The sequence below is a fragment of the Oncorhynchus mykiss genome, chromosome 12 (genome assembly GCF_013265735.2).
Source record: "Oncorhynchus mykiss isolate Arlee chromosome 12, USDA_OmykA_1.1, whole genome shotgun sequence".
NCBI lineage: Eukaryota > Metazoa > Chordata > Actinopteri > Salmoniformes > Salmonidae > Oncorhynchus > Oncorhynchus mykiss.
Window position 1 is genome coordinate 32,053,008 of NC_048576.1, and position 16,394 is coordinate 32,069,401.

Sequence of the window (16,394 nt, forward strand, 5' to 3'; positions counted from 1 at the left end):
CTGTTAGTCCACAACTGTTGTTTACAAAGTATGTGACAAATAACATTTGATTTGAAATATATCAAAACAAATATTTGAAAATATATTCTCACCTGTATTTGTCAATATATATGGTAAATATATTTATTAAATGTACATTTGACTGTATTTAAAAAAAAAGATATGCTCACATTAAAACCTTGGGCAAATATAAGATATTCACCAAATCATATTGTAATGAAATGGTGACTTTACTCATAATAACAATGTGAATTATATCACTGCCAAACTTTTGGCTTGGTGGCCCAAAAATCTGCATTGATTAATATGCAAAGCATGATATAAGAATCCTCTGAAGGGCCAAACTATGTCCTATGCTGAATTAGGAACCACTTTGGCCACCCTCTAGACTAGATGTCATAGTCATGCATTTCTGGAATTGTCAGGCCTTACATGCATTTGAGCAAAGCTGCAAATGTATGTTCCGGCATCTCTTGAATACATTTTAAGGCATTACATCCATTTTAGCATAGATGCAAATGTCTGTACATGTATTAGAAATACATTTTACGTGAAGTTAAATATATTGAAAAAATAAAAAGTCAATGTTGTATTAACAAAACAGAGTGAAGAAGAGAGAAAGAGCAAGATGAAAGAGAGGGAGCAAGGGAGTAAAGGATGAAAGGAGGTATAGAGAGCTAAGTACTCTGGGAAAAGTAAACAGCGGGCCATGTAATCACAGTGGATCTGAACAGAGGGCCTACAGAGAAGTCTGCACCCTGAGGAGACAAGTCAACAAACCCAGGGGGAAAATGGCTAACTAATTGACATTACTGAGCAAGGTTGAGCACACACACACACACACACACACACACACACACACACACACACACACACACACACACACACTAGACTGGGTGTCAGTCTAGCTTATGTTCACCACATTTTCGATCTGTGCTTCTTCTCCTCCTTAGTTACATTCCACTTCGTTCTGCTCAGTTAATTTTCTCAGATTTCTGGCGCATATATGTTTTAACCAGCTGCTCACTTTTATCCACTTTATATAATCTGAATAATGGACAATTTCATCCCCTTCCTGACATGTAGTCGCAAACTCTCCCGCTGTCAGAGGCCAAAGTAAGCTGGCCCAGAGTTGGCCCACGATGATGGACGTTTGCTCAGCACTCGGCCAACAGGCCTGGGATCAGTACTGGAGATCAGATAAATAGAGTGGTGGTGCCTCTGAAACTGACCACAGAGCAGTGGAGGCGTGGGCAGGATGCCCTGGCGTTTCAGCACCATGTGTGATGTATATATCCTGATGGTATTATAATGTAATATACAGCTGGACTGGCCCTTTAATGTTAAGACTGGCACAAGCCTACTGCTCTCAGGAATCTGACGCATATCATTACTGGGCTTAATCACAGATGTTTAACTGACCACAGTTTTTTCCCTTAGACGTTGCCATGTTCATATAAGACTTCATCGGGCTAACAACTTCATATTGCATGATAGGGATTTTACTGTCTGGAGTAGCTAATTGAATAGTAGGAAACATACTGCCACTGCCTTGGTAGAAATCCTGTACACTGCTAAACAATAAGGGTGCTTTGCGGTTCTAAGAACCATTTTGAAGGCCATACAGTATATGAACCGAGCTATTAAACACCTTTCGGTTTTATATAGCACCATTTCTTCTAGCAGTGTACAGTACATAGTGCCAGGTGACGTACCGCCCAGACTAAGAGTAGGTTACCCTTGTGAGTTTACTATATGCCCCAGTCAGTCAGAGTCCTCTCCGATCAGGTTATATGTGGCCACTTTCTCCAGTTCCCAAATGAATGGCTGAGGTATAGAATTTAGACATCCCCCCTCCTTACTGCAACTCAAGCGCAGCACAGTAAATCAATCAACCGGCCCTCCAAATCTTTCAACTTGTGCTCCGTTTTCATAACATTTTGTAGAGTAAGAAAAATGGAGGATTTTACGTGATTAGGGGGAGAAATTAAATATATATACATGCATATTTATTTCAATCTATCTTCCATTCCAACGTATGGGTGAGTTTGAGTGGTAGCCAGATTTCCCTCCTACTTTAATTGCTTCCATATTTTTTTCAGTGGATGAGGTAATGCCATCTAGTTAGTAAAGATTGAGTAGGAATGGCAGTCCGTGAAGCCATTATGTGTGATTATGAGTTTTTGCAGTAGTGATTTCTACTGAGGATCTTGTAAATCGTCTGATTAGAGACACGCCCACTAGTAACAGAAGGGGATTCTTATTTTTTTTCCAGGAAAACAAATACACGTCTTTCAGCATAGATTTTATTATTTGGTAAGTTAATATTAATATCAATCATCTGATAATCAACCATAGAAGAACAGTATGTCTAGTGAAGGTGCTGAAATCACCCATTTTCTCTGACCCCCAAGCTTGCAGTAAAGTGAAGTTGCCCTTTGGCACAGATCTAGGATCAGCTTACTAACTAACCTTAACTATTGGAAAGCGGAAAATGCTAAACTGACCTTAAATCAGTATCTAGGAGCAACTCTCAATTCAACAGCTGTGTAGGCTACCTCTCCAGCTCATTTGAGAGTGACTACAGTTGTGACTGAGGGGATTTCTGCAGGAGCAGCCCATCACTCCTACTGCCACTGACCCCATTCACAAGCCACAGGTCTACTATATCATACATGTGTCTGATGTGAGTGTGATTTACTGGGCCCTATTAGAGTGCTGGAATGGGCTCAACCCCTGACTGTGTTGTTAAATCTACACTTTGGCTAGGCCGAGAGGAATTGCTGCAATGCTGCCTACCTGCCTCTCTAAAAGGTTTCTCTCTCTGGCTCTGTCTCTCCCAAACTCTTGGCACACACACACGCAACTCTCTCCCGCTCTTTGCAAACCTGTTCCATAGCCTTTAGGTTAACACCGGCCTCCCTGATATCATAACTCTTATTAATAGCAGTGTATTGTCATGTCAGAGTTGTAGTAGCTGTAAACATGGCTTGGGCGTTCTCCATTAACCTCTACAAGTCTAAGCCAATGGGGGGAGGGGGTTCTACTAAGCTAATATATTAAATTGTTTTAAGATGGTCATACCATGGATAATTTTGCCAAAAAGACAGTCAAAAAATGTATCGTAACGAATAAGGTTTTGAAGTGTATTTCCTATACAGTGCCTTCAGAAAGTATTCAGTCCCCTTGACTTTATCCACATTTTGTTACGTTACAGCTTTATTTTAAAACTGATTATATTGTTTTTTCCCCACTCATCAATCTATACACAATACTCCATAATGACAAAGCAAAACTTAGTTGAAGCACATTTGGTAGCGATTACAGCCTCGAGTCCTCTTGAGAATGACTACAACCTTGGCACACGTGTATTTGGGGAGTTTCTCCCATTCTTCTCTGCAGATTCTGTCAGGTTGGATGGGGAGTGTTGCTGCACAGCTATTTTCAGGTTTCTCTGGAGATGTTTGATCGGGTTCAAGTCCGGGCACTGGCTGGGCCACTCAAGGACATTCAGAGACTTTTCCCGAAGCCACTCCTGCGTTTTCTTGGCTGTGTGCTTAGGGTCGTTGTCCAGTTGGAAGGTGAACCTTCGCCCCCAGTCTGAGGTCCTGAGCACTCTGGAGCAGGTTTTTATCAAGGATCTCTCTGTACTTTTCTCTGTTTAATCTTTGCCTCGATCCTGACTAGTCTCCCAGTCCTTGCCGCTGAAAAACATCCCAACAGCATGACGCTGCCACCACCATGCTTCACCGTAGGGATGGTGCCAGATTTCCTCCAGACTGTCATTCAGGCCAAAGAGTTGAATATTGGTTTCATCAGACCAGAGAATCTTGTTTCTCATGGTCTGAGAGTCTTTAGGTTCCTTTTGGCTCCCAACCATTCTATTTTGTTTGTTTTTTGTATTGCTTGTAACTTATTTTGTCTCTTATGACCGCAAAGCGATAACTCACCTTGAATTGGACTTATCATTTTTCTTTAATGAGTCGGACGAGAGGGATTTACTCCAAAAACCCGAACAGGCCCTCATCCCCGTCATTCACAGGAGAAAAATATGTAGATTTCGCAGGAGGAGATCGGGGGGCCTTGTGAGGATCAGCCGATGAGTGGCTAATCTGTCACACCCTGATCTGTTTCACCTGTCCTTGTGATTGTCTCCACCCCCCAGGTGTGGCTTATTTCCCTGGGGTATTTAGCCCTGTGTTCCTGTCTCTCTGCGCCAGTTCGTCTTGTATGTTCACGTCAACCAGCAATAAAGCAATAAAAAGTTGTGCTCAGTTTTAGGACGATTTTAAGCAGAATACATAATACAAAAACAATTAGAAACAATTATTAGAAACAACAATGATTGAAAATAGGCACCTGGTAACCCAATTAGAAACATCTAAAGTTTATTTTTCTGAACAAACCACTCTGTCATAGTCCACTCACACATTCACTCATACACACCTCTCCATCAGGCTTGGGGCTTGATATCAACATGAGATGCACCTCCCACACACTCTCTCTCTAAAAAACCCAAATAGATTCAAATCTGATCAATCGCTTTCCATTTGAGGATCGATATTTCTTTCACATAAGTTGTCTTCAAAATACTTGTGATTGTGATTTTTCTGAAAGGGTCGTAAGACAGAAAAAACAGAAAACGTCAAAATTGTGCATGGTGGTTGATACGTTCTTTTAAAACAGTATTACCATTTTTTTTTATCCAGAAAGATTGTGCTTTCGTGATCCGTATGAAGTTTTACAGAGAGTTTAAAACAGTAAAGTTGACAAATTGCACTCCATTCATTTGTATGGGTTACCTTCAGACAAGTCCTGTCATAGAGCACAAAACTACCTCCATACTTCCATTCATTTGTATGGGTTACCTTCAGACAAGTCCTGTCGTAGAGCACAAAACTACCTCCATACTTCCATTCATTTGTATGGGTTACCTTCAGACAAGTCCTGTCATAGAGCACAAAACTACCTCCATACTTCCATTCATTTGTATGGGTTACCTTCAGACAAGTCCTGTCGTAGAGCACAAAACTACCTCCATACTTCCATTCATTTGTATGGGTTACCTTCAGACAAGTCCTGTCATAGAGCACAAAACTACCTCCATACTTCCATTCATTTGTATGGGTTACCTTCAGACAAGTCCTGTCGTAGAGCACAAAACTACCTCCATACTTCCATTCATTTGTATGGGTTACCTTCAGACAAGTCCTGTCGTAGAGCACAAAACTACCTCCATACTTCCATTCATTTGTATGTGTTACCTTCGGACCATCATGTTCGTGAGAGTCTCCCCTTACCACCATGGGGTCATGTTAGTTTGTAGCCCAAACGGTTTGGACGCTACAGACGTTTTCGTGAGAACACAGATTTTCAGGATGTCTCATGTTCTGACAAACACTGCTGTAGCTCCTCCACCTTCCACCACAGATGCAAAATGTGGTGGATTGAGATACAGCCCGCACAAAAAAAACAGATATCTCTAGTTTAAACGGACAGATATTGATGGGGATTTTTTGATTATGTTACTTAGATTGACGCATGGGTGCATCAATAGACTGTTAAGGTCCATTAAAATACCTTAACGTGTTTGGAAATTAAACCCAAATAAACTGGTTTCGCTGGATGCACACCAAGCAGCTAGCACACACTCTCATTACTCCGTTCACTGCCCTCACAATGGCCCAAGATTAAAATCTTGTTTGGGTCCAACCAAACACTGGCTCTTTGTCTACTCAAGGCAGATCTTTTAAGCTGCCCTAACAGAAAGGTGCCTATGATCGCACAGCAACCCCCCCTCTCTTTTTCCTTCTGTGTCTGAACATTGCGTTGAATCGCCCAATGTAACAACATCGCACAGATACAAATTAAAGACATTTGTCCTCTGGTGAGGATGGGTATGGATGAAGTACAACACAATATGTAATGGAGGACTATTTGTCTTTATTTGGGAGGAGAACACTAGGGCCTAGATGACAAATGTGCTGCTCCATCTTAATTTGGCCCTATATGTTATTCTAGAGGGGGTCTGTCGTTGCTGAGGGGGGTGGGGAAAAAGGAGAGACTAGGGAGTGGATGGAACAAGCCAGGGGGCTTAAGGGGAGACTGTGAAATGAAATCAGGGGCTTCATTCTGAGGGGCTTCATTCTGAGCAAGGATTTTTGTTTCCATACCCAGTCATTGGCTGATTAGACCTGCACAACCCTCTCCACTCTGGGCTCCTAATAATTCCCAGAAACTCGGCGCTCCCAGGGAAGCATGGAAGCCATTTTGTCTCGACCTCTCATTACAACAAGCAAATATTTCCCCCATTTTGGATCAACATCTCATTACAACAAGCAAATATATTCCTGCAAATGGTCATGCCTTTTAATCCCCCATCTCTGTGTAACAAGTCTGGATGCTGCCTATCTGTCCCTCTCATGCCCCCATCATGGCCTGCACGTTTCCTGCCTGTTCTAAATAGCACGTCCTAATATTTACTTCCCCTTTCAAGCCCAGGCAGAGTAGGAGCTAGCCTGATGCAGTCAGTTTGTTGAGGAGAGAAATTGATGCTCTCATTTATTCTGTTGCTGGAAACAAACATTTGTCCTGTGTGACTTTGCTGAGGGGGAGGGAGGGAGGGAGGGGAGGAGGGAGATTGGAGGAGCTGTGGATTGACAGCGGCAGGCTCATTGGCCAGGTTCTTTTTGGTGTGATTGAGCACCCTCAGCTCAGCTCTCTGTGCTTACAAAGAGAGAGAGAGAGTGCCAGGGACTGTTGCACTAAACACCAAAGGTGGGAGCAAACTTAATACTGTGCATATGTACAAATATGTGTGTATGTGTGTGAATACCGGTCACACATACAGGACTACTAGTAATATATACTGATATGTCTGTGTGGTAGTCATCTAAATCAATTGGATATGATTCTCACACCAACTCCAGCCACTGACCCAGTTTGTGTGTGTGGCATTGGATGACACACTAGCTTTGTTTAAAACCAGTCAATGATTAAAGAAAACTCTAGTCTTCAAAAGGCTGGTTTCAGTCGGCTGTCAGCTGCAGCCAAGCCTGTGTGACTGTATCCAATAGCTATTAAATAAACACAGGCAATACAAAAGACATCTGCTGTGTTCAATAGGTCAGAGTAGAGTGATCGATGGTAGTACAGCGGAAGGCAACTCTACAGAGGCTGTTGAATTGGATTGGATTTTATATGGGTAAAAATAATACATACATCAACAAGACGTGTATTTGAACCCAGAGGATAGCACATAAAACTCATTTTCAAAGTGGTCCTCGGTGGTAGAGCAGCATGAAGGAACCAAGCATGGGCCTGATTGGGCAGGCTGAGGCAGTGTTGTGTATATAAGCAGGCTCTGAGATACTGCCATACCCCCTTTACTGCAGTTAAGTTAGACAGATGAAGACTTTGACATAGGATTCATTAAAGAGTTTATTTCCAAAACGGTATATCCACACATTTTTCACATTTGTGTTTTTTAATCAGAAATGATTGCTTATGGGGTCCTTTATGTGTATATATAATATTACTGTCCTCAGGTTTTTAAATCATACATTTTTGATGTGTATTAGAATTGGTTTTGTTACAAAACGCTATACCCTGAGTATGTAAAACATTAAGAACACCTGGTCTTTCCATGACAAAAACTGACCAGGTGAATCCAGGTGAAAGCTATGATCCCTTATTGATGTCACTTGTTAAATCCACTTCAATCAGTGTAGATGAAGGGGAGGAGACAGGCTAAAGAATGATTTTTAAGCCTTGAGACAAGGATTGTGTATGTTGTGCCATTCAGAGGGTGAAGACAAAAGATTTAAGTGCCTTTGAACGGGGTATGAAAGTAGGTGCCAGGCGCACCGGTTTATGTCAAGAACTGCAACGCTGCTGGATTTTTCACACTCAACACTTTCACTTGTGTATCAAGAACGGTCCACCGCCCAAAGGACATCCAGCCAACTTTACACAACTGTGGGAAACATTGGAGTCAATATTCGCTGTGGAACGCTTTCAACACCTTTTAGTGTCCATGCCCGACGAATTGAGGCTGTTCTGCAACCCTATATTAGGAAGGTGTTCCTAATGTTTGGTATACTCAGTATATATCCATTGTGTAGTTGGAATGGAATGTTCGTATACTGTATATTTAACATATAAATTCAACACATCATGAATCTAGACTCATGCTATAGTGTTTGGTTAGAGTTAGACCTCATCCCAAATGGCACCCTATTCCCTATATAGTGGAGTACTTTTGACCACAATTCTTGAATTAAAAAAAAACTATATTTGTCACATTTGTTTGTGTAAAACCTTGCAGTGCTACTTTTTTCTCTAAGAGTGGGGCAGATATATCTAGTTTTGCAACAAAATGTGATTGTTTGTCTCTTGGAAATGAAACCATGTAGTGATATGTTTCAAACAAATACATGTCTGTCATTTAACAACCCCATGCCATGATTAGATGGGGAAAAAACACATGATCTCTTTCATATGTTCTTTAAAGAAAAAAAGTGAACTTGACAACATTTCTGAAAATGGATATATAGTGTTTTGGAATGAAACACTTCAATTACTTAAGGCAAAGGAAGGACTTTTTCTTTCTCTCTATTTCTTTTCGCATCTCTCCATCTTTTTTAAAATCTGTATCGGAACCAGATTTTTGCAAACTGTTGTGTCCCATCGCCAGGGAGTTTTTATCCCAGCGCACAGTGAATTCCGAACATTAACTCCTTTTCCCTTTGGAATTTACATCAATACTCACAGAAACAGTGTCATGTTCGCAATAAGATTCATGGCTTTGCTGCATCCAGAGAGACACGAGAGATGAACTGCATTCCCAGCAGGCCATAAAAGTGTTTTGTCTTGTGTACAAAGATTTGAAACGACAGCTTTATAACATGATTGTAGACTTACTAGAATATTATTTTTGGCGTTGGCACTGATGAGGATATAACTCAGTTTCAGAGTTTTTCCCTTATGAATGCCAACCTCTAAAAGGACATTAAAGCACCTTGCTCAGTGTTTATCTACCTATTTTTGTACCAGTGACTGGCGCCAAACTATGATTATCTTCTTTGGAGGGAAGACAGCTTTGATTAAAACTACATTTAGAAATGTAATAGTTTGCTGTCAGGTATCTGAGGGACAGGTCAGATACATCAAAGAAATTAGGTTTGAGAAACACTGAACTAACTTGACCATAAAGTTATTGTGAAAGATCCTTGAGACTGGACCCAAGGTTCCATGGCCCTTCAACATGAGTTTGACAGAGCAGACTCAGAGCACTTCAGTCCGTGTTGGACGGCCTCAGCACGTAGGCACTCACACTTCTCTTAAGCCTGCCAACTGGAGATTATCATTACAGCCTCTGCTCCTGGACAGAAGGATTCGGGGACCGGTGGCTGGTGCCAACATTCCAGCCTAGTGGTCATTTTGTTGGATGGATTTCCTGAAGGCTTTCATGCCAGCGTGGCACTTGTGATCCACAATTACTGCTGCGCTGCCTCTGTAATCACTGCCCATGACAGGTGGAAAAGACCAGGGACATTCCAGAAATGGACCTGCCAAACAATGGCTGTTCTAACCTGGCTTTCACATACCACTCCACTCGCTCCCTACGGTCAACGGTCAATCACTATAAAGTGCCACCTGTTTCTGCACATAGGCTTTGAATTTTTTCGGGCCAAACTTTGTTCAACCAAATTATGATGGATACCTTTTTGGCTCTATCAAGGAGTGAGGGAAAGCAGATAACGTTTTAAAAATCTGAGAGACAAAAGCAGATTTCACTGACTAGACTACAGGATGCTGAGCATCAGGAGGACTCCCATTGGCCCTGGCTCTACAGCCAGTTCACTGTAGTCTAAATAAAACCAAATTGAGACCACAGCTATCAAGCAATTACATAAAGCAACACTTGTAGATGTCGTGCTCAGCCCTGTTAGATACTGTACATAGGGGCCAAAGCTTTGAGATACGTGTGATCGTCTGAAGTTTAGCAGCATATCTTTGACCACACAATGGCCTCATTAGGAAATTAGATCATGTTTAGAATGTTTAGAACAGTCTACATCAACTCTACAATGAAGTGCAGCTGCGTGTCCGGCCTTTATCTTGGTTAGGAATCCGACTGGGTTAAAGCCTATCTGAGAGGACAGGGAGACAGCACTGGTAATGACCGGCTGCTGCTCAGGTCAGGCTGATCTATGAAGGAGATGTACTGCTGCTTCCAGAAAGGACCTGTGAAAGGGAGGTCAACAGAGACTGACAGAGATATTATCTAGGGTAGGATTCTATCTGGGGTAACATAAGGGACTGGTAAAAATATAAAAGTTTGCAGACTGAGTGAGGACAGATACTTAAGAAATACTTAAATGTTTTCTTTGCAAAATAAGGTTTGATCAGATATGAGCTCTCTGCCAGACATTTCAAACGGTTGTTTGTGTTATTGACCTCTGTGGTATTTTGGAGGAGGAGGTTCTTGGAGGGTGTTACACAGAATGGAATGTGCTATGCTTGGTGGCGTACACTGGTTTTTCACAGATAGCAGGGATATCTATCTCACTCTCATTACCAGTTTTTTCTCTCTCGCTCTGGTTGTGTGTGTATATGAGTCTCTCTCTCACACACATTTGCATACTCCCAAACACACACACTTCTCTCTATCCTCTCTCTATTCTGTCACCTGGTTTGTATTGGGTGGGGGTCAGAGCACAGATGCCAGTTAAATGGCCTTAAGAAAGCCTGATTAGCACCGGGAAAAAAGGGGTCTGGAGATTATTTGGACCCTGTTGATAGAACGGGGGGGGAGAAATCCTGGGCTGCATTCATGAATACATTTCAAAGCCTACACGCTCAGTCCAGCACAGTCCACAAAGATCTCTTTTCAATGGTACGATCCATATAGGAAAGCTAATGGAGTTGTAGCTGCTGTGTTGTTCTAGGAATATATCCACACTCACGTCTCCGCTGGGTCAATGTGAATTTTGTTCTACATTTCAAGAATCAGAGATTATTCTGTCTGTCTAGGGATTACGGAAATGTATGACTACGCTTCATTTTGTTTAGAAATGCCAAAGAAATCAAGAAGCTCCAGGTGGTATTCGATTTGAAGTACATTGGCATCATACTTGATTCCAACCTCTCTTTTATAAAACAGGTGAAAAAGGTAACTCAAATAACCAAATTCAACCTAACTCATTTCTGATTCATTCAAAATTGTTTCACTACAGAGGTAGCGAAACTGTTTTTCAAATCTATGATACTCCCCCACTTAACATACTGCTTGACTAGTTAGGCCCAAGCTTGCTGTACAACATTAAAACCTATTCAGTCTGTCTACAAACAGGCTCTCAAAGTGCTTGATGGGAAGCCCAATAGCCATCATCACTGTTACATTCTCAGAAAGCATGAGCTCCTGAATTGGAAAAATATTGTGCAATAGACCGACGCATGTCTTGTATTCAAGATCCTAAATGGCCTGGCTTCCCCTCCACTTAGTACTTTTGTTAAACAGAAAACCCAAACCCATGGCAGCAGATACACAGGGTCTGCCATGAGAGGTGACTGTATAGTTCCCTTAAGAAAAAGCACCTTTAGTCAATATGCTTTCTCTGTGAGAGCTTCCCATGTCTCGAACACACTGCCATCAGACACAACTGTACCACCTTTCACACTTTCACAAAAAATATGAAGACAATATGAAGGCCAATCAGACTTGTGAACATAATCCACTGCTGTGAATTGCCACTTTCCATGTTGTCTGTTGTCTGTAGCTTGTGGTGTGGAAACACTTTGTTGCTTTTATGGATTTTGTTTTGTTGCTTTTTGCACTATTGCTCTGTCTGCGTATGTGTTGCCTGTCCTATGTTTCTCTGTCTGCGTGCTATGTGTTGCCTGTCCTATGTTGCTCTGTCTGCGTGCTATGTGTTGCCTGTCCTATGTTGCTCTGTCTGCGTGCTATGTGTTGCCTGTCCTATGTTGCTCTGCATGTGCTCACTGCTCATTGATTGTCTGTATTGTTATAGTAATTGTTTTTAATAACCTGCCCAGGGACTGCGGTTGAACATTTGCTTAACTTCAGCCTCGAGGAAAATAAAAGCAAACCAAACTCTGATAGGTAGACAATGTTCCTCCACGGCGATAGTCAAGCGGCAAGGGTTCAATTGCTCCCAGAATGTTGTCTCTCTCCAACCCCCCAGAGGAGTGCAGGCAGGTTATTGAGTGCACTGAGAGAGACTGAGGGCACATGGCTACAATGCTGAGCTTTGCAGGGGGCACCACCTGCACAAAGGAGAGAGGCATATTTTGTAATGATTCTCAGAGCTTTGGATGGACTACTTTGAGACAGGGTATTGATGGGCGTGTAGAGAAAGGATAGAGCATTGTGCATTTGATCCTCTGCCATCAGAGCGAGAGAGAGAGAGATAAATAGAGAGTGTGAGAGGGTGAGAGAGAGAGAGAGAGAGAGGGTGAGAGAGAGAGAGAGAGAGGGGGTGAGAGAGAGAGAGAGGGTGAGAGAGAGAGAGAGAGAGAAGGTGAGAGAGAGAGAGAGAGAGTGTGTGAGAGGGTGAGAGAGAGAGAGAGAGAGAGAGAGGGTGAGAGAGACTAGTTTAGTCTTGAAGCTGCAGAGGGCATGAGGGTCCTGGTCCTACATGAAAGGATCTGATTATCGCTTCTATCATCGTCCACTCTCTCAGAATGCCCCTTTTGATGTCCGCCCTTGTTTATTTGTTTGTTTCTTGGCTTGTGTTTTGATGCTGATAGCTGGTTTGGCTTGTGGCTGTTTGTATTATTTCTCATCTCTCTCCTCACTCGACATGCATGACGTGTTTGAATGGAATGTTTAGATTGGACTGTATGAAGAAGAATAAGATACAGGCATACATCTGGAGTAAGTCTCTTAAGTTCTCTATTATTGGAGTGGCACTGATCCTTTACATAACCAGTATCAGGTATGTATTAGTGATGGTTTGCAGGCCGTGGCAGACTCCATTTGTTTTGGTTAAAAACGTTGTCTAATTGTGAGGCAAATCTCTCCTGCCAGAACCAATTACCAGACTAATGATTGGTGTCGCTAATAAAGCGCAATGATTCAAAAACACTTTATTTTTCATGGGCCTTCTGCACTTCATCCAATGCATGTCGGAGCTGTCTTTCCTCCAGAAGCACATGTGGCTAATGATCATCCAGGCGCAGCTCCCCTCCACCCACCAACCGCCCCCACTGCCCTCCACCCCCTGCCTGCCAAACACAGCCAAGAGGATATGTCTGACAGACATCAAATCCACAGGCTTTCCTCGTCTCTCTCAATGAAAATACCCTAGAGGGAAGAGGACTGAGCCGGGACATTATAAAGGTACTGTAGGAAAAAAACAAGTAATCCATGTATTTATTTTCAAAGATGGTAGTTTATTTTGTTTTCTACCTAGAACAGTTGTTTCCTTTCCTCCCCATGTGATGGCCTCTGCTATCTCTTTCTCTCTCATTTCTTTGTGGTCCTGCTCTCAATGCTCTACTGACCTTGCACTTTCCTCTTTTTTTCCAGTGCTGGGTTGGTATTGCAGCTGGGCTCGCCGCACTGCCTCTTGCCTTTCTGCACATGGATCATTTCCTGGGGCCCCCTCTGCCCTTTCTCTGTCTGACAGTGCCTCTAATCCCTCTGGCTGCATACTACTCACTGCAGCTCCAGTGCCGGCCCAATCACTCTGCCCCAGCCGGTGCTGCCCCAGCCCCCTATGCCAGGTATTCATATTACTCTCCAGCTCGGAATAACCGCGGCCTACACCAAGGCCCACATCAACCCAACACTGGGAGAGCAGGAAAAATGTGGTACTGACATGTGTGTATGTAAATGTGTCTGAAAGGAATAGAATAAAGACATTGTTATTTGATTTAGGTTCACAGTTGGGTGAAAAAAATGTATGCCCTTAAGTTGATTACTTTTTTGCAAACCAATTAGTTTCCCACGTTGATTCAATGCCATCACATTGATTTTTGGGGTTGAAATTGTGTAGAAACAACATTGATTCAACTAGCTTTTGCCAAGTGGGCAAACACTGGAACAAGACCTTACCCCAAGGCACAAAATATTGTCTCACAAGACTGCGATGCAGAGATAACTCACTGTCTAACCCATAGTGATCTGATACACAGTTGACTAGTAAATACAAACCATATAACCTGGGTAGAGAGGTCTGATAGACAGATGAACTCTGTAAAGGCTAATCCATAGTGACATGTTAACGCCACAGCAACTCCCTCCCCTCTCAGTGAGAGAAAGTTTCCCCAGCGTGAGGAGGCGGGGTGCGGTACAATTCCTGATTTACTGCCACCCTAATGTGGAGCAGAGCTCTGAGAGAGACTCAAGGGGGGCCTGGGACGCACCCTAACCCCCCTTCCCCATCCTCACTCTATCTCATCATCCTCAACATGAAAGAACACTGACAATGTTCTGTTTTCACCCACTGGTCAGCAGTGGCAGATTTCTTCGACTGTAATGCATTGGGCTGGTGTCAGGTGCCTAGAGCCGACACACATCCAGTCTGGTTCAGCTGGTTTGTGCTTTTGGGGAGCTGATCAATGAAAAGAGGATGTTGCGCCTCAAAAGAGATGCAAGGTCAAAGAGATGTTTGTTTGCGTGTGAAACAAAACAATTATCAAATTATCAAAGTATCAACATTTCAGTGTAAACCTTGTTGTCCTTTCTTCTAATAGTATCCAACTGAAAGTACACAGAGAGATTCGATGGAGGCGTGATATAGCCTATTTCGTAAACATTTATACCGTCAATTAAAACCATATTTCATTTCATACAGTTGTTTATGTCGGGTAATGCTGGAGTCACACACCAAGCCATGCAATTTCCCCCGTCTCTTCATCCATCTGCTGTGACAGCTAGACTCAGCATAGCACAAATACAAACTAAATATTTACTCTCCTTATTGTTCCTCATGGTGACCTCCTCCTCTCCTCTGATTCTCTCTCAGCAGGAGTCAATATGTTCATTTCAGGAATCATTAAAAAGTACTATTTGGCAAGAGCACTTGCTCGACTACTTTCCTTGTCTTTTTAGCCTCTTTCTGTCATGTCACCTCTTATTACTGTACTTCCAGTTCAATGGTGTTTATGCTAAAACTGTGTATTGCTGTGGTTATCAGTTCAGAATCTTCACACATGCATACATACATCAAATCTCACAACGGTTTGAGATAGTTGGCATAATATAATAAAGCAGTTTAACTGAGGGGAGAAATGTTATTGCGTAATTCATCTCAGCAAATCTAATTCTTCTCCATTTTCCAAGTATTACATCTGTTTCCAAGTATTGCAGAAATGCTAATTGGAAGAGTTGTGACTTGTTTTCCCAAAAGAGACAACGTTTTGATAGAAAACCCCAGACTGCTGGTAGGGCCACATACAAAACTCGTCTTTCATCTCCATAGCAACTGAAACACTTCAAGATGGCCACTCTGTGAGAAGAATTCACACTTGTCCATAATCATATGACCTGACATGACCACCTCTCCTCAAAGGCCCTGTCCTGGAGAGGCTGCTTTGAAAGCTGGGCACTAAATAAAATGACATCAGAGGACATTACTGCCAACAAATATTGCAGCGAACACATCTTGCCTCTCCATTCATCTCAATTTGAATGTTCTACTGGACTCAATTCAAGAAATATCTAGATGAATGTAGCCTACATCAAAGATTGTAAAGAGCACAATGGGATTATTAAATGCCAAGAAGAATTATACTGGTGGGACAATCCTGAACAAAACAGAGATCTCATCTACTTCTGAGCAAAACATAACACTTCATATCATCTCTTCTTCTAAAGAGTTTCCTTTCAAGTGTTTGTGGACTTCACTGCAATTTAAAGGATAAGGCCTCATTTCTGAGTCAGTTCGCAAAATTATTTTAATCAAAGCGATGTTTCCCAATAATATACTCTCTTCCGCAAACACCCCAATAAAACAGAATTTTGTCTGTCCCATTTTCTCTTTCCTTCCTAACAGCGATGGCATATCTGCCAGCAACAGGGGGATTTGTTTCCCTGTGACCCAGAGTCATAGCATTTGATGTGGGTCTGAGATGTAGCCTTAGCCTTGTGGTCCTCTACAACAAAGAGGTTTAATTGGAGTCACCTCCCTGTAGGGAGTTTCTCATGTTATAGTGAAAGAGCTAAACCGGCCTGGCCTGGACACCGTCCTCTTGTCCTGGTGGGGTTACAAGGTGAGGGCTGCTCTGCTAACCATACCCTAACCCAACAGGCTCTGATGGGTCAGTCCTACCCAGCAGGATGGCACAGTGGCAGGCCAACACATTCCTCCAGGTTGAGTTCTATGGGCTGGAGATGTGGCTGTGGCCCATCTCTGGTTACTGAT